Source organism: Macaca mulatta, chromosome 10 (assembly GCF_049350105.2).
Source record: "Macaca mulatta isolate MMU2019108-1 chromosome 10, T2T-MMU8v2.0, whole genome shotgun sequence".
Classification (NCBI taxonomy): domain Eukaryota; kingdom Metazoa; phylum Chordata; class Mammalia; order Primates; family Cercopithecidae; genus Macaca; species Macaca mulatta.
Window position 1 is genome coordinate 24331107 of NC_133415.1, and position 27937 is coordinate 24359043.

Below are 27937 nucleotides of genomic sequence, written 5' to 3' on the forward strand. Positions count from 1 at the left end.
CAAGAAAGAAGTTGGCAGCCAAGGAACAAAGCTGCCAGAGACACAACAAAAAAATTCCTTTTGTTTTGGGTGTTTATCAGACATGCCCTGCATGGTCAGAATCTCCTCTGCACGAAGCTGGGGCTTTTCTGTGGTTATCCAGTGAGCATCTATTCTGGAGGCTGGAGAGGGAAAATCGTGTTTTGGAGATTCCTCTTCACCCGCCCAAATCACCTCTCTCTCATCAGGAGCCTCGTGGAATCCGAATGAGCGGGCAGACGCTATTCATCAGAATAAGAGTTGCCAGCACAACCCGCTATTTCTTGTTTCCAACAGTTAGGGGGAAAAATTTCAGATAGACATTTTTACTTTATGCAATTCTATTTTTGTCTCAACTTATCTGATCCTCTAATTCTGTGAGGGACTTTATTTCCTTGTGATGTTAAAGCCCCAGAGCTCAACGTTCTTTTTCTTTTAAGCTTCAAAAAACTGAAGACCCTATTCAGGGCTAAGCCAGATACCCATCAGCCCTCATGGAGGCGAATTATCGCTCAAGTCATCGCACTTGCGTACAAATTCTCCGGGGAGGTTTTTCTCCTTTTTTTTTTTTCTTTTAAGGAGTTGGGTGACAGATAGCAACTGAAGAGCAACCATGCTTTCTAGGGGAACAAGCTTTGCAGACTGGGTCCCAGCTTGGGGGTTCACTGCCAATCACTATCTGACCTCAGAAATGTCATTGGCTCCACCAAGAGCCAGTGACATTTGGCCATTCATTCACCTTGCTAGGAATCTCCAGTATTGAGGTTTTTTCTGACACATAGAAGAATTCTCAGTCCCATCTCCTGGTCACCCACCCATGCTCAAACCTTGCCTATCTAGGCAGATGACATCATCCTGCGCCCAGTCACTGGCACCCACCACTTTGCAACTGTGCATCACCCACATCCAACCCTTCTGCACCCTCTAATTTCCACCTCGGCATGCATTTTTAATGTATCTAATTTCCCCCTATCTGTTGTTATCATCTGTCTAGGGCCACTGTCGTCTCTCTCCTGGACACTACAGCAGCCTTCTGAGGGCTCTCCATCCTTCTGTCATTGTCTCTACCCTACAATCCATTCTCCAGTGTGGGAGAATTTTTCAAATTTGCTTTCAGCACTCCTCTTTCTAAACGCTTTTAATCGTTTCTCAATACACTTAAAACAGGAGCCAGCAAACTATGGCCTGTGGATCAAATCCAGCCAGCTGCCTGTTTTTGTAAATAAAGTTTTATTAGAACACAGCTACACTCATTTGTTTGCGATTTGTATGTGGCTGCTCATGTATGACAACAGATGACAGAGTTGAATCACTGCAATAGAGACTATATGACTATATGACCATATTATCCACAAAGCTTGAAATCTTTATTATTTGATCCTCTACAGAAAAATGTTTACAGAGTCCCGACTTATAATAATATCCAGTTCCTCAGTGTAGCCTGTTAGTAAGGTAATCATATGTGGTAGTCACTTGTGTTTAAGGTCCACTTTTCTGCACATTTCATTTCTCCCATCACAGCCTTTGCAATCTGTCTGTTCAGTTTCTCCATCAAGAGATAGATCTGTTTCTCCATCCCTTGAATCTGCATTAGCCATGTGACTTACTTTAATCAATAGAATGTGGCAAAAACATTGTATCAGTTCTAAACCTGTGAGTCAAGTGGCCATGCACACTTCTGTCTCTTGTAGAAGCCTGATGCTGCCATAAGAACAAACCCGCACTAGCCTGCTGGAGGATGAGCGACAGGTGACCCAGTCCTTCCCATGATCCCAACCAACAGCCAGTCAATCCCAGATAAAGAGCAGCCCTGCTGCCCTGCAGCTGACCACAGACACATTAGGGAACCCAGCCCAGATTGGCACAAACCTCAGCTGAGCCACAGATTCATGAGCTATGCTTACCATTTTACACCACTACAATTGAGGGCTGCTTTGTTACACAGCAGTAGCTAACTGACACATCATATGACATAACATTCAAGTCAGAATAGTTCTGAGAATTTAAAAAAAGGGCACTATTAATTTCACCTGACTATTCCAGGCAAATGAAAAGGTAAATTCAATTTCCCTTTAATGGCACTGTTTGATCTATTTCATTCCTTTCACTCAATCTTAATTGCAAGCCAGGGACCTGCTTTCCACAACACTCCCACTAAACTTAGGTCAGTTCCAAGAATATATCAAGTTCTTTTCAATCTCAAGGACTTTGCACAGGGCATTCCCTCTGCCTGGAATACTCTTATACCCACTGATGGACGCTTTCTTCTCATTCTTCAGGTCTCAGAACTTCATTATCAATAACTACCCACTTGCCTCCCACCCCCAGCTACAAACTTTCCCGGTTTTTTATTTGTGTTGTACTTATTACAATCTGAAATCAATTTGTAGGTTTATTGACATATTTGTTCATTGCCTGAGTTCTCCCATGAGACTATGAGCCCAGTTAGGGCTGGAACTCTGTCTTGTTCTTCTCTGTATCCCCAGTGTTTAGCAGATTTCCAGGCACATGGTAGGTGCTTTTTACATATATTTTTTAAATAAATGAATATAGCAAAAATTCAGCCTGTTAAACATCAACTGCATAATGGGTAGTTTCCCAAAACATCAACTGCATAATGGGTAGTTTCCTGGCTAGTTAGAATCAGAAATAGGGTTCTGAGTAGCCAGGCAGAACTGGGTTCAAATTTGTCCTCTAGCACTTTGTAGTTTTGAAATCATGGGCACCTTACTCAAATTCTCTGAGTCTCATTGTCTTCATTGGTAAAACTGAGTTGTAAATAAGAAGTAATGCATGTAAAATGCCCAGCACAGGGACTAGCATATAGCAGGTACTTAGAAATCAGTAGCCATAATTATTTTCGCTATAGTTGGGTCAAAAAAAAAAAAAAAAACAAAAACAAAAAACCAGCTTGAGTTCATTCCAGTAGGTCATTAGGTTTATCTCTCTTCTTTAGGGGAGAGGCCATTCTTTGACTTTTGACCTTGAGACATGGACAGATTTATATTCTTCCTTATCTTAAACAAGAGCCTACAAAATGCAAGTCAGAAAGAGGCAGAGGGTTAACTACAGGAATGAGGAAGGGATGGGCATCCTGAGAGAAGACCTGGAAGCAGATTCTGAGCATATACACCTTAGATCCATGTGTTGCAGTCCATAAACAGAACTGATGTGTGCAGTTAAAGTTCAAGGGCATTGGTATCTGAGCCCTAAATTCAATAAACACTTATTTTTCTAGGTCCCATTATTTGTTGCTGATCAAATTTCATTTTGGGAACTGCAAAACATCCCCAGGCCTCAATTACCCCAGCCCTGCTGAAATGTGAAATCTGTTACCCCTTCTTCCAATGGTAACAGCCTCCATGAATTTAGTGGGACACACGAACACCCAGGATAAGGACTACATTTCCCAGACTCCCTTGCAGCTATTTATGTCCATGTGACCACATTGGGTCCTATTGGATGTAAGTTAAGCTGTTTTATTGTAGCTTCTACAAATCTTTTTTAAATGACAACTAGCACATACTACTTTTCTCTTTGCTTTTCTTCATTTTGCTGCCCTGTGAACTTGGACATATTACCTCAGGTCTTCATGCCTCAGTTACTTTATACATATACTAGGAACACAACCTACTTCAAAGAGTTTTGGTAAAGATTAAAAGATCGTTGATAATAAATACAAGGTGTATGCAATGAGATAACAAATTTAAAATGCATACTTTGTTGCCTGGTTTATAGTAGATATTAAACAAATACTTTTGTTACTGTCCATGTGCACTTAAAAAAGTCACATGAATCCTCTGAGCTTCAGAGGTTTTCTCCATTATAAAATGAGAACGGTCTTCTTATACCAGATTTAAATCTAAATTATCCAAACATCTAAATGTAAAAATGTAAAAATAACAACAAAACCATATAAACATTAGAAGAAAGCATGAATAGATTCCTGTATGACTAAAGTATGGGAAAAACCTTTCTACTTATGATTCAAACATAATGTATTTAAAAGACTGCTAAATCTGAATGCATAACCATTTTGTAACAAACATCTAAAGAGAATATTTGTAATCTATGTCACAGATAAGTAGTTGATGTCTTTAATATAGAAAGAGTTCTTAAAAATCGAGAATAAAGACCAAAAACTCAGTTTTTAAAAAATAAGCAAAAAACATGATTAGATGTTTCTCAGAAAGAGGTGTATAAATGGACCTCAAAATGTGAAAAGATGTTCAACTCCATGCACAAGAGAAATGCAAATTAAAGCTACCCAAACATAGTATTTCTTACCTCTTAGATTGACAAAAGGTGAAAGCTTGACCACATACTCTGTTGGAACATAGTGACATTGTAGGGAAACAGATTATCTCATACACCACTGGTGGAAATGCAAATGGGGTATTTGAAAATATCTAACAATATCACATATGCATTTACCTTTTAGGCCTTAAATCCTACATTTTGGAATTTACCTAAAAATATACCTCTGCAAGCCCAGAACAACAAATGCATGTGGTTATTCATTATAATATTATTTGTAGTAGCAAAATATTAGAAACACAAATGCCTACTCATAGGAGACCAGTTGAATGAACTATGAATCTTCCAGATAATGAAGTACCAAGCAGCTACAAAAAAAAAAAAATGAGGATAACTATTACAAACGAAAATGATTTCTAAATCTTTTTTTGTTTTAAATGAAAAAGCAAAGTGCAAGTGAGTACTTATGGTATGTTCTCTTTCATCTAAAAAATATGGAAAGCTAAAAATATGTGAATATGGAGTCGTAGAAGTAAAAACTGGCAGGATTCACTTATGGGTAGAAGTGACTATAGACAGTAATTGGGGGCCGGGCCCGGTGGGTCACGCCTGTAATCCCAGCACTTTGGGAGGCCGAGGCAGGTGAATCACAAGGTCAGGAGATCGAGACCATCCTGGCTAACACGGTGAAACTCTATCTCTACTGAAAATACAAAAAAAGTATCTGGGTGTGGTGGTGGGCACCTGTAGTCCCAGCTACTTGGGAGGCTGAGTCAGGAGAATGGCATGAACCCGGGAGGCAGAGCTTGCAGTGAGCCAAGATCGAGCCACTGCACTCCAGCCTGGGCGACAGAGCAAGACTGCATCTCAAAAAATAATAATAATAATAATAAAAAGAAAAAAATAAAAAAAGAAGGTAATTGGGAATGGGGTGACAGCATGGAGATAAGAATGAGACTGCTCTTGGGACTTCTTTGTCTATAATTTATACTCTTGAATCATATAAATATTTTACAAATTCAAAGATGAAATTTAATCAAAGATGTTGAAAAAGACATCAAACCCTAAAATTGAATGTACATAGAAACAAACAAGCCTAACTACATATCACGTTGATAACTTTGCTAGGCAGGCTTCTAAAGTGGCCCCCAGTGACGCCCACTTTCTGGTACTACCACCTTTTGTATAATCCTTTTCCCTTGAACATTGACTGGACCTGGTGACTCACTTCTAATGAATGAAATATGGAAAAAGTGATGAGAAAAAGTTACTCCTGTCAATTAGGTTCCAAAGCGCTGTGGCTTCTATCTTGTTGGTATTCTGCCTCCCTGGTGCTTCTCATGTGCTAAGCTTGATAGACAAGGTGACCTGGCAAGGAACTGAAGGACATCTGGCAAAGTACTGAGTGAGGAACTGAGGCCCACAGTCCAGCAGCCCCCAAGGAATCAAATCCCACAACAGCCTTGTGAGTGAGCATGGAAGTAGATCTCCCCCAGTCAAGCCCCCAGAAGGACCCAGCCCTGCTGACACCTTGGCCAAAGCCTGTGAGAGCTCCTGAACTGGAGGACCCAGGTAAGCCACACCTGGATCCAGAGATACTGTGAGACAATAAACGTTATGGCTTTAAGCCACTAAGTTCTGGGGTAGTTTGTTAAGCAACAATCAATAATAATACAAATGTAACCATGTAGGAAGGGAATCAGCTCAAGTAACCTTTGAACACAGTTCTCTAACTGTGCTCTCAATTCAATACACTCTAAGGACAACAAGAACTACAAAGAAATCTTGAACTTGAACGAATAGATTGTTGTTGATAGTAGGATCAGTGTAATTCTGAAACTATTGAACAAATACGTTGATATTGGAGGAAATGGGGTTCTCAAAGTGAAATCAGAGAGATACGATATGGAATGAGGGACTTGTGAGAAAGAACTCTGTGATGTTGGATTTAATTTGGAGGCATCAGAATGAACTCAAGTGTTTCTTCTATTTACTGAAAGAAACTAGAAATAGCAATACCTTTACAGCAATAAACACACTTAGAACACGTATTTTGGCTTTTGTTTTATTTTATTTTATTCATTTTTGAGATAGGGTCTCACTCTGTCACCCAGGCTGGAGTGCAATGGCATGATCTTGGCCCACTGCAGGCAGCCTTGACCTCCTGGGCTCAAGTGATCCTCCCACCTCAACCTCCTGAGTAGCTGTGACTACAAGTATGCACCACCATGGCTGCCTAATTTTTGTATTTTCCTTGATGGAGATGTGGTTTTGTCATTTTGCCCAGGCTGATCTGGAACTCCTGGGCTCAAGTGATTCTCCTGCCTTGATATTATGGCTTTTAAACACCATTCTCCACTGAAAGGGATCGGGTCATCTTGGAGAAGTGGATGATTTAAGCATTTGAACAAGGAAAGTAGAAGATGAGTCTGGAACATTTTATTGTGTCAGAAAGTTAGGAAGTTCTCAAAGAATGAAGGAGGCACATGCACAAGGATGCAGGGGCCAGTTTGCAGGGGTCCACCTGGCTAAACCTGGGACAACTGGAGCATTAAAAAAATGCTCATGCATTATATATAAAATAAGAGGAGAGCAGTGGGAAACCCTTCTTTATCGAAGAATGTTAACAGTGTAAAAATATACATAAATTTTAAAAACTCCGTGTTGCAGCCATCCCTGCAATATTTGATTCTGGCAAGGATCATTAATGGATTCTAAAACTACTGGTCAAAAGTTTATGAGAGAAAGGGGTGTTTACATACTCCCAAAGTACTATCCTGTGGATTATATTATTTACACAGGGAAATGGGTGCTTTAACAACAGAAACATCTGGTGGATCCCACCTTAACCAGCTGACCAAATACTCAGCATATCCAGTAACGGGACCGAGTGACATCGTATGTCCCCTGAAGAGATGCAATGGAAAACACATACTTTTGTGATGTGACTGCCCAAAAGGTTTACCGTGAATTGGATGGTGAGGACATCACTGGACGAACCCAGATTGTGAGACATTCAAAACACAGTTGGTCCAGACTTTTCAAAAATGTCAATATAATTAAAAAGGAAGGAAAAAAGGTGAGGGGCTGTTCTAGAGCAAAGGACAGGAAAGAGGTGTGAAAACCAATCACGAAAACATGTGATCCTGGCTTGGATCCTCACATAGACTGATGGAGGCAGACGTCCTCCTTGTCAGTGGGCACAACCTCCCCTCCTGGATGCCTTGATTCCAGCCCGAAACTCAGGGCCATCCTCCCCACCCCGTATCTATGGCATTTTGAGGGTATGGAGGAGGGAATTGTCGAGCTATTTGCTAAACTTTCTCTGGACGTTCCCTCCCTCTCCCTGACCACCCCGCCCCACTTCCTGGCAAGCATTCTGGCTGTGATTTCATCTGGAATTACTGGAATCACACTGTCTCCTGTCAGCTTTCTCTCCCTCCCCCGGCCCTCCTGCTGATAGGAGACAGGAGCGATGGATGGTCTGAGTTAGCGGGGTCCCGGCACCACCCAGCGCAAAGGCACTGCACTCACGCACGCCATACACATGCTGGCTCACCTCCTCCATCCCGTGCCTCCCCTGTCTTCAGGTCTCTGTCTCTTACTTTATTTTTCTCTCGTCTTCCTTGCGTCTGCCTGCCTAAAGATTTCCGATGCTTAATCCTCCTCTATCTCCTTTGCTGTCTTTCTCTGTCATTGTATCTCTTGGCATCTCAGTTCCACGTCTTCTGTTTCTCTCTCTTTCTCCACCTATTTTCCCTTCAGAGGCATTTGCACCCCAATGTCTCTGTATGTTCCTTGCAGCATTCCCTCTGGAATACATCAGCACTGTTGCCTTTGGGGCTGGCCTGCCTGGGTGCACACTTGAGCTCCAATTCACAGGTAGGTGTGTGACCTTTCTTAACTTATCTGAGCCTAAGCGTCCTCCTTTTTGTGGTGGGAATAACAATAGCACCTCTCCCATGAAGTTCTGGAGGCAGTCGAAAAATTGGCACAGGCAAGAACTCCATAAAATCTCCAGTGGGCTAGAATCCACACTGCATACATACACATGCCCTCCTCCTGCCTTTCTCCAACCAGGTCTTCTTTGATCCCTGCTTTCTTTACACACTGTAGCCTCATCCACACCTTCTTGTTTCCAAACACAACAAACTCACTCCTACCTGTAGGCCTTTGTCCTTGCAGATCTTCTCCTTGGGGGGCACTTTCCAAAGACTTTGACAGCATCCACTTGTCATATCATTCTGGCCTTCTGGCACTCCTTGTGGTGGTTTTAAAACATGTCCTTACATTCTTTGACACTCCTCCCTTCAAAAGGCAATGATTCATTCCCCTCTCCTTGAGTGTGGGCTGGACTTTTTGACTTGCTCTTGGAGAATAGAATGTGGTGGAGAAGGATGGTGTGTGACCTCTGAGATAAGGTCATAAGTGAAATTTCAGCTTCCCCCAGCAATTTCTTGGATCACTCACAGTGGAGGAAGCCAGATGCCATGTCATGGGGGTGCTCAAGCAGCTTTCTGGAGATGTATGTATGGAGAGAAACTGAGGCCTCCTGCCGACAGCTGGCACTAACTTGCCAAGCATGTGTGTGAGCCACCTGGGTAGTGGAGCCTTCAGCCCCAGTTGAGCTTTCAGATGAGACTGCAGTCCTGGCCACCATCTGGACTGCAACTTCACAAGCGACCCTAAGCAAGAGCCATGCAGATGGATTTTTGGCCCCCAGAAATTGTGCCACTACATTTTGGGTAATTTATTATGCAGCCATAGATAATCAGTACACTCACTATTCCTTTTTTCTGATGCCATACTATATTTTTGCTTGCTGATTTTTTTCCTCTGTCTCTCCCACTAGGCGTTAAGTTCCATAAGGGCAGTGGCTGTGTCTGTGTAGTTCATCTGTGTGTCTCCACAGCCTGGCATATGAAGCTCACTAAGTAACTCAGGCATGGGTAAATGGAAATCAGTCATTTCAGGCTCAGCCTAATAAATCTCCCTCCTATGGATCTCTCTAGAGAGAGCAGTAAAGTTTGCCCAACTTCTTTTTCTGTCTTTCTGTATTTGATTTCGTGCACTTTCTGTGGCTTTCTGCTTAGTTTTATTCCTGGCTGCCTGACAGAGGGTGGGTTTATGCAGCTAAAGAGGCACCTGTGGGAGGAAGGGCTCTGTGTGCTTTCTCCTTTAATAAGCTGTGTCCAAAAAAATAAAAAATAAATAAGTAACTCCCCTTTGCCAAAGGGATAAAAATAGCCAGGATTTTAATGGAGATGGGAGGTGGGTATTGTGAGGCTGAAGCTGAGGCAGCTCTATTGTCTCTGAGCAACCCAAGTCTGATCACTTATCCACACATAAATTATACTCACTTATTCATTTATCCATCCTTCCACTGAGTCAATTGTTAATTCATTCACTATTTATTATTTGCTTGTCTATTTATATCTACATTAATTTATTATCTATCCTATATTTTATACTTACTAATTAATCCATTTATCCATCCATGCACTCAACTATTCATCCATCCATCCACTCTCCATCTATCCACCCATCTACACATTTATCCATCGTTCATCCATTCACCCACCATCCACCCATCTTTCCATTCATCCACCCATTCTTTCATGCATCCGTCTGTCCATCCACCAACCCATCCATCTACCCATCTATCCATGTATCCACCATCCATCCATTCACCCATTCATCCACCATCCATTCGTCATCCATCTATCCATCCATCCATCCATGCATCCTTCCATCCACCTATCCATTTATCCACTCATCTATCCACTTATCCATCATCCATTCATTCACCCATTCATCCACCTATCCTTCCATCCACCCATCTATCCATTTATCCATCATCCATTCACCCATCCTGCATTCATCCATTATCCATTGATATACTTTTCATTTAATCCACACATAAGGGCATTAATCCTAATGCCCTTATGTTAATTAATGAATCTATTCACTTAACAGTGTGTCTATTTATTATATATTTTAATTCATGAATTCACTAAATCTTCAATTCTATTCATACCCCTGAGTATTTACAGGTGCTACTACTTTGTGCCAAGTGCTATGCTAGCCTCTGGAGTTAGGAGGTGAAGGCGACAGACCTGGTTCCTACCTGTGTGCAATTCACCCCACTATTTTCTGGATTTCAGGGGAGGAGCTGTTCATGGGAGACCCTGAAGTGAGCACAAAATTTCTGCTCTCTAGAGACTCATGATGTGACAGGGCTGGATCATGACACCTGGTGCTGCTTCTACCACTGGAATCCTTAACTTCTGGATCAGCCTCAGTTTTCTTTTCTGGAAAATGGGGACAATGTTGCTAAAATCATCTTTTTTTTTTTTTTTTTTTTGACAGAGTCTTACTCTGTCGCCAGGCAGGAGTGCAGTGGCGGGATCTCGGCTCCAGGGTTCAAGCCATTCTCTTGCCTCAGTCTCCCAAGTAGCTGGGACTACAGGCACACGCAGCCACACTCAGCTAATTTTTGTATTTTTAGTAGAGATGGGGTTTCACCGTGTTGCCCAGGATGGTCTCGATCTCCTGACCTCATGATCCGCCCACCTTGGCCTCCCAAAGTGCTAGGATTACAGGCGTGAGCCACTGAGCCCAGCTGATAAAACCATCTTGAATGACTTCCATGTGAACACAGTGATGCAGTGGCTTTATAAACTCTAGAATGGGCTACAATTATGTATATATGTGTGTGTGTGTGTGCGTGTGTGTGTGTGCGTGCGCGTGCGTGTACATACAAGGTTTCTTTTGAGTTTCCTATCAGCCAGGCATCACTTTCCTATCAGCCAGGCATCACACCACTGGGGAACCAGCAACTTTGCTACCTGGGGTCATCTCTGGCATCTTGCTGGTATGCCAGAGAGCACCTGGCAGCCATGAACAGACCAAGTGGGCTCTGGAGGGTTGAAGGTGCTTATTATGAATCCAGGGGGTCTTAGGGAGCTAGCAGTCTTTCCTCCTCAAGAAGGAGATAATTATTGTTTAACTTTCATGTGGGCAGTGCAGTGAATGAGACATTCTTAAACACCTCCCTCCCCATTCCCAGAACCTCCAATTCCCAAGGTTAAGTGCATCTTCAAAGTTTATTAACCAAGAACTACTGTGGCTCACGTGATCCTGGAATAATACAGACCTGCCTTTTAATTTCCAGTGAGCTCCTTGTATGCTTTGTGATCCCAGGAGATTGTTTCACTTCTCTGAGCCTCCATTTCCTCACCTATAAAGTGGAGCTTAGAAATACTTCCAAGGCTGTCGTTGGGCAGTGTGGGTGCCTAGTAAGGGTTGGCTGTTGTCATTCAAGAAGGATAGTGTGAGCCTGCACATGAGTCAGCAGGGGAGAGAAGGCAGGATTCTGCCCAGAACAAGCCAAGGAAAATCAGATGCAGTTTTCAATTATTGAGTCACCGTCTTTTGTGGCTTGGAAGGAGATAGAGGATTCCTCCTCCCAACCAATACCTTTACGATGTTCTTTCCACACAGCTCTGTGGTTTGCAAGGCAGGCTCTGCACTTCATCCTGTTGAATCTTCAACCTGCATGTCGTGTGAGTGGGGTCCCTTCACCCCCTTTTCCATCAGAGCATTAGAACAGGCAGAGTTCTTAGAGCTGGTCTAGTCCAGAGATCTCAGACTGGGGGCCTGCAGGCCGGTGACTCTCTTCTGGTCCCAACCAGATCAGGAAAGCAGAAACTCAGTGAAGCCATGTGGAGGGGCTAGAGTTGGCTCCTCTGGGTGGAGCCCAAGAAGCTTGGTGGGCACTCGAGATCCCTTAGGAACAGCCCCACTCCCCTGTTCCATTCCTTCCTCATTTTGTTCCTCATTCTCAAGTCATCCTGAACTCTGTGCAAGTCCCAGAATGACCCTGGCTGTCTTTGGCCTTTGCAAAAATTGTTTCTTATTCCTAAAATTCCCTTCCACTCACTTTTTGCCCAGATCCCTACTCATCCCTTTTTATCCAGATCCCTTTTTACCCAGGTTCCTATTCATCTTTCAGGTCTCAAGCCCAGATCATGTTCCAGGAAGGCCTTCCCTGTCTGGGTTGGGGGGCCCCTCCTTTGTGTTCCTAGAGACCTCTGGACTCCCCCTACCACTAATAAGTCTGTCTTAAGGTTGTCTGTGTCTATTTGGATGTTTGCGTCTCCCCTTGGATCAGAAGGTCATTGGAGACTTGGTGTGGGCACCATTCACTCCATGTCCTTAGGTCACAGGGTAATGACAGCATAGAGAGATGCTCAGAGGTATCTTTGGATGAATGAGGAAGGAAGGAAGGTAGGTAGGAAGAAAGGAAAGAAGGAAAGAAAAAGAAGGAAAGAAAGAAAGAAAGAAAGAAAGAAAGAAAGAAAGAAAGAAAGAAAGAAAGAAAGAAAGAAAGAGAGAGAGAAAGAGAGAAAGAAAGAAAGAAAGAAAGAGAGAGAGAAAGAAAGAAAGAAAGAGAGAGAAAGGGAAAAAGAAAGAGAAAGAAAGAAAGAAAGAAAGAAAGAAAGAAAGAAAGAAAGAAAGAAAGAAAGCAAGCAAGCAGGCAAGAAAGCAAGAAAGAAAGAAAGAGAAAGAAAGAAAGAATTTTGGCGTAAAAACTTGGGTCTCATTCTTTCCCACCAGTGTGCTTTTTACAATATTATCTGGATGAGGCTCAGAGAAGTTAGGCAACTTTCCTGAGGTTCCCCAGCAGGAAAGAAGCAGAGTCCAGGTTTGGTGCCATTTATGTTGTCCAATAAAGACAACATTTGGCAGTGAAGATGGCGCTGGATTTGGGGTCCAGAGACCTGGCTTGAAGCTTGGAGAAACGCTGTTGGGCTCTCTGGGCCTCAATCTCTGCATCTGTAAAGTGGGGCTGCATCCAGATGCCATAGTGAGTGTCTGTGTCTCCGGGCATGCTCAGGGACACCTTCACAGGGAAAAGAAGCTCACACAAGTGAAAGGGAAAACATTCCAGGCCGAGAAAGGAGAGCTGGACCCATACAGCTGGAGGAACAGGAGGGAAGTCAGGCTGGAGCAGCAGCAGCAGGAAATGGAGGCTGAGGCTGGGACTAGGAAGAGCAGCCCGAGAGGCCCTTCATTTCCAGGTCGGCCTAGTTCCCATCCTTGACCTTGGTTGTTCACCTCGAGATGTTTTCAGATGAGAGATACCCAATCCACCTCTCTGGATCTGAAAGTGCAATTTTATCCCTCCGGATTTGCGTAGAAAAGGTCTGGCCCCCGCCCCATCTCGTTTTCCCAGCCAGGTCTCAGCGCTCAGTTCACACAAGGCGAAATATTTGGACATCAGCAAAGCATTAAGTAATTGGTGGATTTTTTTTTTCCTTTTCCATTTGCATTTGTTTGTTTCCTGCTGGGTTGCCTGACACCAGCCAGCCTTGAATTTGGTCCTGTTCTCTGCACAGCTGGACTCAGGGAGCCCAACCCAGAGTGTGCATAGAACAGGTGGCCTGCCTGGGAGCCAGAGAAATGGTGTTGGGTACATAGACAGCAGCGGGTGCTGGACAGTCCCTGGGATCTTGAGGGGAAAGCGAGAAAATGGGAGCAGGCCCCCAAAAACACTGGCAGACTGCACTCCCATCATGACCTAATGAGATAGTGCAGTTGACCTACAGCAACAGCCAACACCGCAAAATGAATGAACCCAAGGGGTGCAGACCAGGGGGCGCAGACCTAAGAGACCTGGGTAGTGTCTGGCTCTTTGAGCCTTGGGCAAGCCTTTGCAGCTCCTAGTATCTGTTTCTTCATCGTTTGTTTCATGAGTTGTTATAAAGGTTGCCAGATTTAGCAAATAAAAACACAGGACGCTCAGTTAGATGTCAATGCCAGATAAACAATGAATTACATTTGTTAGTATAAGTATAGCTTGTGCAATATTTGGGGCACAGTTATCCCAGGAATTTTTCTTTGTTCCTCTGAAATTCAAATTTAATGGGGCATTCTATATTTGATCTGGCAACCCTCAATGTTGTAACAATAAAGTGAAATGGTGTGTACACATCCTTCATGGTGTGCTTCACTCCAGGGAAAGTGATCAGAGCCCAGTCACCATTTCTATTAGTGTCATACCAGGAATACTAGATATTAAGTGCTAATACTAATTTGTTAATATCAATTACTATAGTATTAATAATTATTCATGTAGCTAATTAATATTAATCAGCACAAATATTAAAACTCATCATTTACTGAGTAGCTACTATGCTCCAGGCATGTCCTTCACATGACTTCATTGTCACCACATCACTCACTGTGGGAATGTCATTGTCCCCGTTTTATTGCTGAGTGTCTCAGGACTCCACAAGGTTAAACGTTGGTTACAGCTGTGAGACCTGGGTTGCTGATAGAGAAACACTGTTCTGAGTGCCTTGCAAGGGTTCCCTCCTTAAATGACCTCATCAACTCTGTGAGTAGATAGAGTAGATACTATCGCTAAACTATTACTACAATCTCTATTTTGCAAATGGAGAAACTGAAAACTAAGACTTGCCCAAGGTCACACGGGCTCATCAATGTCTGAATGAGGCTTCAAACCCAGGCAGTAGGCTGTCTGGCTCCATCCCTCCTCTAAGCTACTTTATCAGCCCCATAAATAGATAGAATGAGGGCAACTGTGGAGTGTGTCCCTAGAGGGTAGAGCACAGGGCTACCAGGCTGTGGCAAGCAGCACACACCGGCCCATCACCAGCCGTATCCCATTTAACCCTCTCAGCAGCCCCCTGTAAACAAAGACATCATTATTTCTATTTCTGATGGGAGCTGAGACTTCCCTGGCTGTTTGCAGTGAGTTGGTGTCAGGACAAATGTTTACAGAGTTCCAAAGCTGAGCACTGGAGCAATTTGGAGGGTCAAGATAGGGTTCAGCCAGTGGAGTCCAGGTACCCTCTTCTGCCTCCAACAGAGAAGCTCTGACCCTGGGCAAGGTACTCCACCTCTCTGATCTTGCATCTCCTTGCCTGTAAAAAGAGAGTGAAAAAAATACCTTCCTCTAGAAAGAACTGTTGTAATCTTCAAATGACTCAATCCATAAGAAGCACTTAGCATAGTGCCTCCTAACACATAGAAACTGCAAAGTAAATGTGAGTAGTTACGGTCATTTTTAAGCACCTGTCTTTGGGCTCTCTCAGTAGCAGAGCTTGAGATAGAGACTTCAGAGCAGGTGGTTCCTTTGGGAGGTGAACTCAGGATGCCCCAGTAGAGGAATAGCCAGGGAGACAGGAAAAGAAGAGACCAACACAGGGTGCGTGAATGAGCAGGTGACTGCTGCCAGCACTTGGAGCACAGTCCTGCTGGGGAACTCTGGGAGGCTGCACAGAGCACACCTAGAAGTTGTCTCTACCAGGGGTGAGGGAGTTGGGATATTTATCCTCCAAGTCCTCTACATCTCTGGCCTAATCCCCTGCACATGCCCAGTATACTCAGTGGGCCAGAGAAAGCCCCTGGGCAAAGGCAGTAGTAAAGTCAGTGGGCATGGGAAGGGTGAGGGACAAGCAGGCATGGTCAGGGCGTCCACTACATCTTGACAGCATGTCTGGAAGACTTCAGTTAAAAAGCATCCTTCTGCTAAAACAATAGCAATGACAACAACAACGATGGCATTGACAACAATAATAACAATTCAGGTTGAAAACCAAGGACATCATCTGCCCCCACCTCCCCATTTGGACTCCCAGACCAGTGTTCTCCTCCAAAGCTGACAATGAGGTGACCAGCTGTCCAAAGAAGCACCCCAAATTTATTTCTGCTCCAGGAAGGGCATGGAATGGCTGTCTGGCTTTTAGGAGCTGGTGCCACCGAGAGAGGAGGACATTGCCTGTCCTTCAGGCCTGTGCCTCCTGCAGAGGCCGTGGTGCTAATTGCAAAGGTAGGGGACCCATAAAGCATTCTGGACGTCTGCTGGCGGCTGGCTGAAGGCAAGTCCTGTCAGGGACCAGCACTCAGCTTTGATTTAGCGTCAGAGTAGAGGTTTAAAAGAAAAAGGGGGAGGAGGAAGATTCCATTGGGTTGAGCAAAAATACTCGCTCTAAGTGGTTGGGCCATGAGTGTATCTGTCAACCTGGAACAAGAAGAGAATTACTATCTAGATAACTATTTACCGCACCTCCCAAATGTCTGGGGCTTTACCTGGCTTGCCTCCTTGTGTCCCCCAACCCAGCCACTTAAGAATAGGTACTATTATTTTTATTTCCATTTTAAAGATGAAGGAGTGAAGGCTCAGAGGGGGAAACTCACTTGCCCAGGGTTACACAGTGAGGAACGGTCAGAGCTGGGATGAGGACCCGGCTCTGAATCCAGTGCTTATGCCGGGCAATATGTAGTCCCCTCCCTAACACAGGCTATGGAAATGAAAGTTGTCTGGAGATGCACTGGGAGGCAGTGGAAGCCGGTGGTTAACCCAGGGCTTCTGGCATCAGAGTTTCTGCTTTATTTCCTGGCCATCCAGTTTTCATCAGCTATAAGGCTAGTGAAGCATTGTACCATCTCTGGGACTCAGTTTCCCTATCTCTAAAATGGGGACACAAGTAGTACATTCTTCCCTGGGTTGATCTAAAAATTGAATGGCATCAAGGCTTTAGAGAAACTAATTGAGTCCATAAATATTCCATCAACTCTAGGGGGTTTGATAATTCACAGGAGGCTCTTGGAGGCAGAAGATATATGAGCTTTCAATGATGGAAGCTCGGCTGTTGCACAGGTCAGATGTAAGAGGCCAGTCGAATCTGGTTGCAGACTTCCATGCCCTCTTTAGCAACCCCCTTAAGGAGCCTCCTCCTCCCAAGGTTTCGCAGAGGAAATTCCAAGTCACTGCCTGGAGCGTGGTAGCAGACAGCTTCCTCAGGGTCATGCCATCCGGTGGGCTGTCACCACATAGCGTGCTGGTCCTGTGCTAAGCACTTTACATATTTCATCCTACAGAGTCTTAACTACAACCCCTGAGCGAGATCTCTCAGCTTTGCCATTTTATGGGTGAGCAAGTAGAGGTCAGAGAGGCAAGATCCTTTGTTCAAATTACAACAGCTGGCAAGTAGTGGAGGCCAGGATGGAGCTCAGGAGCCCAACGGTCCATCCACCATCACCTGAGCTAAGAAATGTGAATTTTTTTCCTGCAAATACCTGATGAAGGTACCGAAGACAACTTCATTGCCCTGGGCAGATGGTCACTGCCTGGTCCTGCTTGGTCACAGCCAGTCAGCTAGACTGGATGCTTCTTTGTTTTTCTACGGGACATTCATGTCTCAAGGGACACCAAGTCTAGAGTCTAGAGACTCCACACTCCACGGAAACTCCAGCCTAGTCCCCCAAATTCAACCACAGCCCCGTTCATAATAGCCTGTCTCTGGAACACACTGTCCAGCTACTCCAGACCTTGCAAGATTCAGGAAGTCATCTATGCCTTTAATAATAATGATAATAATAATAGAAAAGTCATAAAGAATGAAATCGAGTGACTTCACCCTGGACACCAGGCCACGTTAGCTCATGGCCTGGTTTTCTGGGTCAGCGACAGGGGTGGTGTGTGATACTCTTATGCAAGGCATTTGGCGGCAGATAAACTCTAGTTCCTAAAGATTATTATTTTAACAAACCCAGTGTTGACGTGTCCAAAGGCAGCAGGAGGCTCTGAAGGGTTTTCCAAGAAAGCGTGTGTTTCTTGGGGTTATTTTTTCAGACTCAAGTTCAGGGAGGGGGACTGTTTTGCTCAACTCGTGTTTCTGGAAAAACAGGCGCTTGGAAAGAGTTGGCCGAGGCAGGCAGGATGTGGAATGGAGAGCTGTGGTCCTGGGGGGAGGGGACGGAGGAGGCAGCTGGGAGAAGGGCTGGCACCCTTTGCTCAGGCTCTTCTTGAGCTGGGCCTTGGGAGCCTGGCCATTCCCGACCAAAGGAAGAGGCTTCTAGAAGATGAAAGCTGATTGGAGTCTCTGTGGACTCACTCTTGAGAAATACGCTTCATCCACTTGGCCTTTCCCTGGAGCAAGGATGGTGACAGAGGAAAGGTGGACAAACACCATCTTGGTTGGCTTCTAGGCCAACTAAGCTAAGGGTTGTTTCTCACGGAGTGCTGTCTAGATATCGCTGACTCACTGTGTGCCTCAGTTTCCCCGCTGGACTCAAGAGCTTTGAGCATGCTTTGTATGACCCAGTCCCTACTCGTCCCTCCAGGTTCATTCCACATCACTCTCTTCTTCATGTGCTGGCGTCCAACCCCACTGACTGTCCCTCAGACCCCTGAAGGCCCATGGTCTTGCCAGCCTTGAGGCCTTCCCTTCTGCCTGGAACCCTTCTCTTTGCTCCTAACCTACCTCTGCCTCATCTTCCTGGCCCCACTTGAATATCACCTCCTCGGGAAGCCTTCCTGATCTCCCAAACTGAGCCAGAGCCTCCATTGTTCTAGCATTCGGTACTTCCGTGGAGCACATTTCACAGTTTAATTCTATGATTCCTTGTCCAATGTCTACCTCTCTCACTGACTCTGAGGCCCATGAAGAGAGAAACCACGTCCTTCTTGTTTACTGTGGTTTCCCTGGCTTCTGGCCTGACATACAGAAGGTGCTCAGTGGGCGAATGGAAACACCTCCCCAGCAGGGCTCACAGCAGTGGGTGTCTCAACCCAAAGGCAAGGGCAGAGCTCACATCTGACCTGCTGGACCCCAGGACACCAGGCAGGTACCAGACAGATGATGGACAGATGGAGATGAGTTCTTCTATACCTTCTTAAGATTATGCAGAAAGCCACACTCTAGGGATAAATATATCCCACCCACCTTCATTATGTCGTGATCACCAGTCAAAAGAGGTCATGTGCCTCAAAAGAAAGGTCTTTATTTGGTCTGTGAAGACCAATCACTCCATCCCAAGGACTCCCTTCTTCTTCAAGGCTCCTTTATTCCCTCTTGTTCCCTGGCTTCCTTTCAGAAGCCAATGGGGAGGGACAGAGACTGCGACAGACTCCCCACAGGGTCTCACGAGGAGACTCCTGTGTGTTCTCACTTCTCCCCCGCTCCTCCAGCCATTGTTCCCCCCTGAGACCCACAGCTCTTTCAAGCTCAGAGGTGAGTCATCCGCGCATCACGTGTTTCGGTGAATGTCAAGTGTCTCCTGCTTTAGAGCCTTGAGCCCTGGACTTTGTTTTATGGGGTTTGGCTGTCTGGGGCCGCCGACGATTTCATCCATCAACTCAGGATCGCTCCAACACTAATGCTGAATTTATAGAAGTGGTTAAACAAAGTGTTGACAATAGGGACGGCGTGTTTCTGATTAACACTGCGATTCCAAGGGAAGCTGCCAAGTGTGGGGAAGTCAGTAAAACACAGCAGCGATTTCCCAGGCTCAGTGAGTTGGGGATTTGACATCACGGGATTAACAGATGTTGCGCAAGGAACTTGCAAAGCGTTGGGAGGCATTGCTCGACAGAACAGCACGGGCTCATATACAAACCAGAGTCGTTCCTTCCTGTCTTTCTTCCTTTTGCTTTTTTTTTTTTTCCTGAGAGATTAAATCTGAATCCTCTTTCAGCCTTAAGAGTTTCCATCAGGAATTGCTGTCAGCTTCAGCAATGCTCCCAGAATCCTGTCCTTACTCCTTTCTGAGAGTGAACAGTAACACTGGTTAACATTTATCAAAAACTTACTGGGGTACCAGATACTTCTACAAATCATCTCCTGTCATCTGCACGGAGAAGCAGGGACTGTGATGATCTACACTTTAAAGCTAATGTTTTAGTCTGAAATGGTCGAAGACTCACGAGAAGTTGCAGAATCAGGACAAAGGGTTCTCAGGTTCCCTTCCCCCAGCATCCTCCAACGATGATATCCTATATGACCATAGTACATTGTCAAAGCCAGGAAATCAGCTTGGGTCCAATGCCATACACCTTATGCAGCTTGTATCCAGTGTGTACATGCATTTAAAAAAATAGTCCTATGCTGCTTTAGCACATGTTTAGATTACAGCAACCATCACCGCATGAGAATGTAGAATTTTTCTATCCCCACGATAAAATTCCTTTGGGTTACCCTATCATAAAGGTATGCTGTCTTCCACCCTAAGCTCTAGAAGTCACTGAACAGTTCCCCATCACTATAATTTAGTCAATTTAAGAATGTCATGTAAATGGAGCTATACAGTATGCGGCCTTTGAGGTTGACTTTTTTTCACTCAGCATAATGCCATTGAGATCCGTCCACGTGGTTGGAGGTATCAATAGTTCATTTCTTCTTGTTGCTGATCAGTATTCCTTTGTATAGATGAACCATGCTTTATCTGTCCACCTGTCGAAGGACATCTGGTTGTTTTCAGTTTGTGACTATTGTGGATAAAGTGCTAAGAACACACATGTAAAGGTTTTTCTGTGATGAGCCGCACCCAGCAGATGAGGAGACGGAGGCAAGAGCGGGGAAGTGACTTGCCCAAGGTCTCACAGCCAGCACCTGTAATGAAGATTTGAACCCAGGTAGTCACTCCAGAGGCTTCATGCTTAACCGCCTGCAAGACTGAAAATCTTGTAGGTAAGAATAATTAACCCTAAAAAATCAGTTAACGCACCAGAAAGATGTGCTGTGTTCATCAATGGATTCACTTTCTCACAAGAGTATGCCGCGTGCCCCTTGCAAAGACAGCTTAAGCATCAAAATCTGGAGTCAAAGTCTAGCCCTTGGCTTGGTACGTAGGGAATCTTCCCAATCCAGCCTCTACTGGCCTTCAGTTCTCACTTCCTGCCATCCTTCTCTGGCTGAGCAGAATGCTGTTTGCTATTTCCCCTCAAACAGCCCCTGAGATTCCAGCCTCCTTGATTCTGCTCACACCATCCCTTTGCCCAAAATGCCCCTCTCTCTATGTCCACCAAGCTCTCTTCTGTTAGTAGATGCCTGTGTGGAAAGACTGGTCCATCCTCATCCCACCGTCTGGAAGGTCTTGGCTCCATGAATATTTATCTATTTCCACAAACACAAATATATTCATTAAGCAAAGCTTTTCAAGGACCGAGGATGTGGAAGGCACTGAGCTGAAGCCTAGGAAGCAGAAATAAATAATCTATAGTCCCTGAGCTCAACTATCAAGTTCCTCAGTCTGCAGACATCGAAAGACATACTGCATGGTGAGATGAATGGAGGGCAATGGAGGGGGAAAAGTGCTAGTTTGGAAGGTTAGAGCCCCAGATTCAAGTCCTGGATGGCTCCTATCTGGTGGTGGAACCTCCCTGGACTCGTTTCCCACCCTCTGCTCTGTTTTTCTTACAGAGGGGCTGTGAACAGACATGGGGTTAATTGATGATGCAAACATACTTTCTTCCTGGGCTGGGCATCTGCAGGGAGGAGCTGGCCTCTTTCGCTTGCCTGGGACAACCAGACCCAAGATCCCAGAGTCACCAAAAGCCAGTGCCATTTCAGCCGGCTGTGTGGGAATCCGGGTGCTTCTTTGTCTGCAGGATGCATATCAGAGGACAGCGTGGGGTTGGAGCAAGGGGAGTGAGAGAACAGAGGGCCCACAGGGAGGGACTGACCTTAAGTGCGGCAGCTCCCTTCCCCCCTTAGACCCATAAACAGCCCCAGCAGCCCACACTCCCACCTGCAGCTCATCTTCCTCCAGGATCCTTTCATGCTTGCTCTGCATTTGATTTCCTCCCTCCAATGGCCTCCTGCTCCCCATAAAATTCAATCTCCTTTTGTTTTCAATTCAATTAAGGGCCAGTAATTCCACCCACAAGGCCACACATTGAAAGTACAGTCAATAACCCGGCTGTGGTCAAAGGCAGACTGGCCTGAAGGGAGAGACTCAGACAAGTCTCTTGGGTCCCAGCTGAGGTGAATATTGGATGGGGCTTTGGGGAGCGAAAAGAGCCCCAATGGGAGTTAGTCTCGACTTCTAGGCCTGGCCATGGCACCTACTCAACTATGACCTTGGCCAAGAGCTGGCCTCCCTGAGCTCAGTTTTCCCATTTGTAAAATGGGACCGAGAAAGTACTGTTTGTACTTTCTGCCCTGTTCTGCCAGAGTTTTTAGCCCCGTTCTGCCACTCACCCAAACATCATGGGTGTTATTTCAATACTGATTTAATAACTGATTACAAATATACCACACCCAGGAAGCCTGCTTGCAGGAACTTGTCCTCTAAAATATTTGTGCATTAGTTGGGTGTGGCGATATGCACCTATAGTCTCAGCTACTTGGGAGGATCTCTTGAGCCCAGGGGTTCGAGGCTGCAGTGAGCCATGACTGTGCCATTGCACTCTAGTCTGGGTGACAGAAAGAAAGAAAGAGAGAGAGAGAGAGAAAGAGAGAGAGAGAGGGAGAGAGGGAGAAAGAGAGAAAGACAGAAACAGAGAGAGAGAAAGAAAGAAGAAATAAAGAAAGAAGGAAAGAAAGAAAGGAAAGAAGAGAAAGAGAGAGAAAAGGAAAGAAAAAACAAAGAAAGGGAGAAAGAGAGAGAAAGAAAAAAGAAAGAGAGAGAGAAAGAAAGAAAGAGAAAGAAAAGAAAAGAAAAGAGAAAGAAAAAGAAAAAGAGGGAGGGAGGGAGGGAGGAAGGAAGGAAGGCTCTTTGTGCAGGTGTGCAAATATATTGATTTAAGGATGTCCATTATTTTGGTGGGATTTAGTACATTTTCTACTGCCATACTCTGGAATACCTTTCAGCTGTGAACAAGAATGATTACATGTACTGTTATGAAATGACCAAAATATATTATTAAGAGAAAGTTGCAGAAATTATATGTTTATATATAATATATACGCACATATATAATATACACATATAATTTAGGGGAACATATATGAAACATATAGATAGGTACGTGTGTGTGTGTGTGTGTGTGTGTTTTGAGTCGGAGTTTCACTCTTGTTGCCCAGGCTGGAGTACAATGGCAAGATCTTGGCTCACCGCAACCTCCACCTCCCGGGTTCAAGCGATTCTCCTACCTCAGTCTCCCAAGTAGCTGGGATTACAGGTGCCTGCCACCACGCCCAGCTCATTTTTTGTATTTTTAGTAGAGATGGGTTTTCACTGTGTTGACCAGGCTGATCTCGAACTCCTGACCTCAGGCGATCCACCCGCCTCGGCCTCTCAGAGTGCTGGGATTGCAGGCGTGAGACACCGTACCCGGCCCCATGTTTCTTTAAGAAACAAACCAACGTTACAAACAGTATACGCATCGAAACAGAAACAAAATGGTACTTGTGGGTGATGCCTGAAGCACATCCCACTTTTAAATAATAGGGTTTGGAGTGGGGAGAGGGGAGTTAAACACTTTGAAGTGTTCCAAAGAACATAAATTACTTTTACAATTAAAACACATATAAACCTATAAAATGAAATGAATCCCTACTTGTGGTTGAGAATCTGAGCTTCGCATTAAGGTAAAAAAAAAAAAAAAAAAAACAGACTATTTAATTACCACAGCTCAGCGATAACCACTGTTGACATTTTAATGTATTTCCTCATGGTCTTTTTCCTTGTTCACGAACACATATATTTTTATAATAAAGTTGGAATTATGCTTCATAGAAAATTTTGTAGTCTGTTCTTTCACTTAACGTTTTCACATAAGGGTTTTCCCAGATCATTTACATTTAGTCTGTAATCACGCTAGGAGGCCCCGTGATGGTAAGGCCACCTGTATTTTCCCTAATCCGATGCATGTCGGAATTACCTATCAATTGTTTTGATTGGCTGGCTGCTCCCCCAGGGCAGGGAGACAGCCATCCTATTATTTGCTGTATTGACAGACCTTGCTCAGTTTCTTCAGGAGATCGAGACCATCCTGGCTAACACGGTGAAACCCCGTCTCTACTAAAAAATACAAAAAAAACTAGCCAGGCGAGGTGGCGGGCGCCTGTAGTCCCAGCTACTCAGGAGGCTGAGGCAGGAGAATGGCGTAAACCCGGGAGGCGGAGCTTGCAGTGAGCCGAGATCCGGCCACTGCACTCCAGCCTGGGCGACAGAGCGAGACTCCGTCTCAAAAAAAATTAAAAATTGGGAAAATAGCAGAGGTCCTTTCCCAGGTCCTCGTGAGGATGAAAGGGGATGAAATACATAGCACATGGCAGTGGGTCAATAAATATTTGCTGAATAAATAAATAAACAGAAGGGAGAATAAGTGAATGTAAATATTTTTAAATAGGTGCAAAATAGTGGCTGATGGGACACCCCCTATGTCAATGTCATGGGCTGTCTCTGTTTTCTTACCCTTAGGAATGAATCACAGTGGTAAACGTCCTGGCATGACACATCTGTATGTAGGCTAGGCTCTGTGTCTTCTTCGAAACCTCTCATTTCTTTTCTGATGCTCTGAGTCACTCCAGGGTGGGAAATCAGGCCCTCACCAGAGCCTGGCTTTGAAAGCAGCCAAAACAAATTGTTGCGCTGGTCCCTGGGGGGGAGTGTCATTTCATCCACATAAGTGGCTTTTGATTGAAGCCAGGGAGTCAGTCACACAGCTTGGGAAAGACAGTATTTCCCAAGACAGCCTGTTGTGAGGAGAGCCCTGGGGAGTGGCTGAGGGTGAATTCCCAGTGGGATCCATCCTTCGAGCCCCAGATTCCTTGACTCCCATAGTTGGGCAGACTGTAGTCAATATCTAATACAAGGTGCTGAGTCAGACATGTTTTGAGTCTTAGGTAAAAACTTCAAATAACAAAACCGTGCCTAGATCCCTCTTCACCACTTCTGGTGTGACTTTGGGCTCTGCAAACCTCAGTTTCTTATGCTTAAAATGGGATAATAGCAGAGGTCCTCTCACAGGTCATCGTGAGGATGAATGGAGAGGAAATACAAGCAACACGTAGCACAGTGTCTGGCACATGGATGGCCATGATCAAGGCTGGCCATCATTTGAGCCTCTCTGGGGACTTTTGGATCAAATCTGTGCCCCTTCTTTGCCTTGTAGATTAACTCCATTTCACTGGACTAATCACCACTGCTTGTGTCTTTGCAGAAATGTAGCTTCCTCATCAGAACGTCCTTTGTGGCTCTGCCTTGAACATACACTTCTAAGTGTTTTCTTTGATGATTCAAAGGGAACACAGAGAATCTATGACCAGATGTCTGAATGGCAGGCAACTGGGTCCATAGCTGGTGACAAACCCAGGACTCCAAAGGATCTCAAGTGATTGGAGAATAGGTCAAATCTGGGCAGGTACAATTGAACAGGGAGCTCTGAAGATCCTAGAGCTGCATCCAAAAATTCAACTCTAGGAATCATATTCACTGTAACAAGAGCTCACAATGCAAATAATAGTAGCTATACCACAAGCTCACAACCATCCCATTCTATGCCAAAAACTTCTAAGTAAGGGCTTTGCATGCAGTCTTCTTCATCCTCCACAACTTCCCTCTGAGTGAGTTCAGTTATTATCCCCATTTTCAGAAGGGGAAACTGAGGCTTGGTTCCCATACCCAAGGCCTTCCAGCTGGTCGATGGTTGAGACGAGATTCAAAGGCAGAGGACATATGGCTCAAGACCGTGCTTCACCCATGAGCCATCTTGAATGACAGAACTGCCATGTGATTCAAGGTTGGTCTGGGGGTCTTACAGAGGTTCGCAGCCCACTGAAGACCCCAGTGTTTTCCAAGAGGCTGGCTTTGATTTATTACCACATTCATTTGTGCAACAAGGATTAACTGAGAATCTACCTGTGCCAAGTGCCATGCCAGCAGTAGATTTAGGGTGAACCAGCCAGAAATAATCTCTGCCTTTGTGGGGCTCACAGTCTAGCAGGACAGACCAATGATAAATAATGATTCCAGGGGAGTCCAGGTTGTAAGAGATGTTACAGGGGACTCAGCAATCACCACACACCCTGGGGCCTCACCTGGCTGGACTCAGCCCCTGGCAGGGGAGATCCACCACCTTCTTTGGAGTGAAAGAATACACACAGATGCTTGGCAATACGCCTGGTACATAGCAAATGCTCAGTGTTAGCTGTAATAATAACAAAAAATGTCCCCACTCTGACTTGCATCATTGACTTCTTGGACCCAGCAGGATGGCTCTGTTCTTATTTCTGTTAAACTTGACTTCATTAGATTTAGCATGTAACTCGGCACGCTCACAGCCCCTCCGAAGCAAAGACCCTCTCCCCTTACTGTGGGGATCAGCTGGGAGAGATTCATTTAGGATCTGATTTCTCATGATTCCACTGGTTCAAGCCTCCTTTACTTTTGAGCTTAAGGACTCAGCCTGAGCCTCCAGCATTTATCTGCACTTAGGCACCGACTACTCCAAGCATTTGCTCTGATTCATCCAAATGGCCCCAGATCTGTGGATCCTGGAAATGCCATTTGCAACAAAAGGTTGAAACAAATATCCCTTTGGAAGGAAAAGGAATACCTTAAAGAAACTAAGCTAACTCTGATACAGCCCTTGCTCTACTTAGATACCTCCTGTGTGAACATACGTTATTGGGTTACTTCGAACTACAGATGCCCAGCAGATGCTCTGCTCAACCCATGGTCCCACTGCCCAGATGCAGAGACTGGGGCCACTGAGGGACATGCTCAGTGGAGCCACAGGGGAAGCCTAAGTTCTGACCTGACGGGTGGTGGATTCACTCTTGGTCACAGCAGCTCCACCAGCCCTGAGATGGGAATCTCATCAGGCGGGTTTCCCTCTGAGTGCTGTGTCTTTCCTGTACCGGTACTTGCAGGGGACACTAAAAAAACAGCTTCTCATGAAGGTGTTTCGTAGTTTCTGCTTTCCGGCCTCACTCTGGGCCAGGAAACGATGAGAAGACAAATGCTGCTGGGGCTTGTCTTGGGTGGGAACATTTTTTAAAATGCAAGAAAGCATTTCTTTTATTCCCCACTCTCACTTGAAGCCAAAGCCTAGACTTCCCAGCTTGAGCTCTTCTCACCTGCTAATGAGAATTCCTGATTCTCCTGCTCAGCTCCAACATGAGGGGGTGCAGGGACGAGTTCTGGTCAGCATTTCTTAAACTCAAATAACGTGGGGTCCCTTTTAAGGAGCAAAAATGAAGAGGCTCCTAATAGTTACTTAAGTCAGTTTATTTTAAATTTATACCAGTGTAAATCAACACATTAACCTCTTATATCTTATTTTTGTAGAAAACCTCCTCACCTTCTAAGCATAACTACATACACATACAATTTAAATTATCAACATTAATTTAATCTGATGGAGAATGAGTGCTGTTTGTTTGAATCTAAACCACACATACCAGGTTTAATATAGGACTGAAATTCTAGATCCACTTCTATATGTATACTCTGCATCAGTTAGAAATGGCAACTAATCAGGCCGGGCGCGGTGGCTCAAGCCTGTAATCCCAGCACTTTGGGAGGCCGAGACGGGCGGATCACGAGGTCAGGAGATCGAGACCATCCTGGCTAACACAGTGAAACCCCGTCTCTACTAAAAAATACAAAAAAAAAAAAAACTAGCCGGGCGAGGTGGCGGGCACCTGTAGTCCCAGCTACTCAGGAGGCTGAGGCAGGAGAATGGCGGGAACCCGGGAGGCGGAGCTTGCAGTGAGCTGAGATCCGGCCACAGCACTCCAGCCTGGGCGACAGAGCGAGACTCCGTCTCAAAAAAAAAAAAAAAAAGAAATGGCAACTAATCAAAGAAACCCGGAAGACCATGGTTTAAGTGAATCAAAGTTTTATTTTTCTCTTGTGTCAGAGTAATCAGGAAATATCTGGACTCTTCTGCGCTGAG

The 27937-nt window shown here is 44.9% G+C and overlaps 1 long non-coding RNA gene across 1 annotated transcript; it reads left to right on the forward strand.

The window, feature by feature from the left end:
* The first annotated feature begins 7671 nt into the window (after window positions 1-7671).
* LOC144331532 (uncharacterized) lies at window positions 7672-12726 on the forward strand. Its single transcript, XR_013398797.1, has 2 exons — window positions 7672-8157; window positions 10440-12726. It is a non-coding gene; the product is annotated as an uncharacterized LOC144331532 (long non-coding RNA).
* Window positions 12727-27937: the final 15211 nt, after the last annotated feature.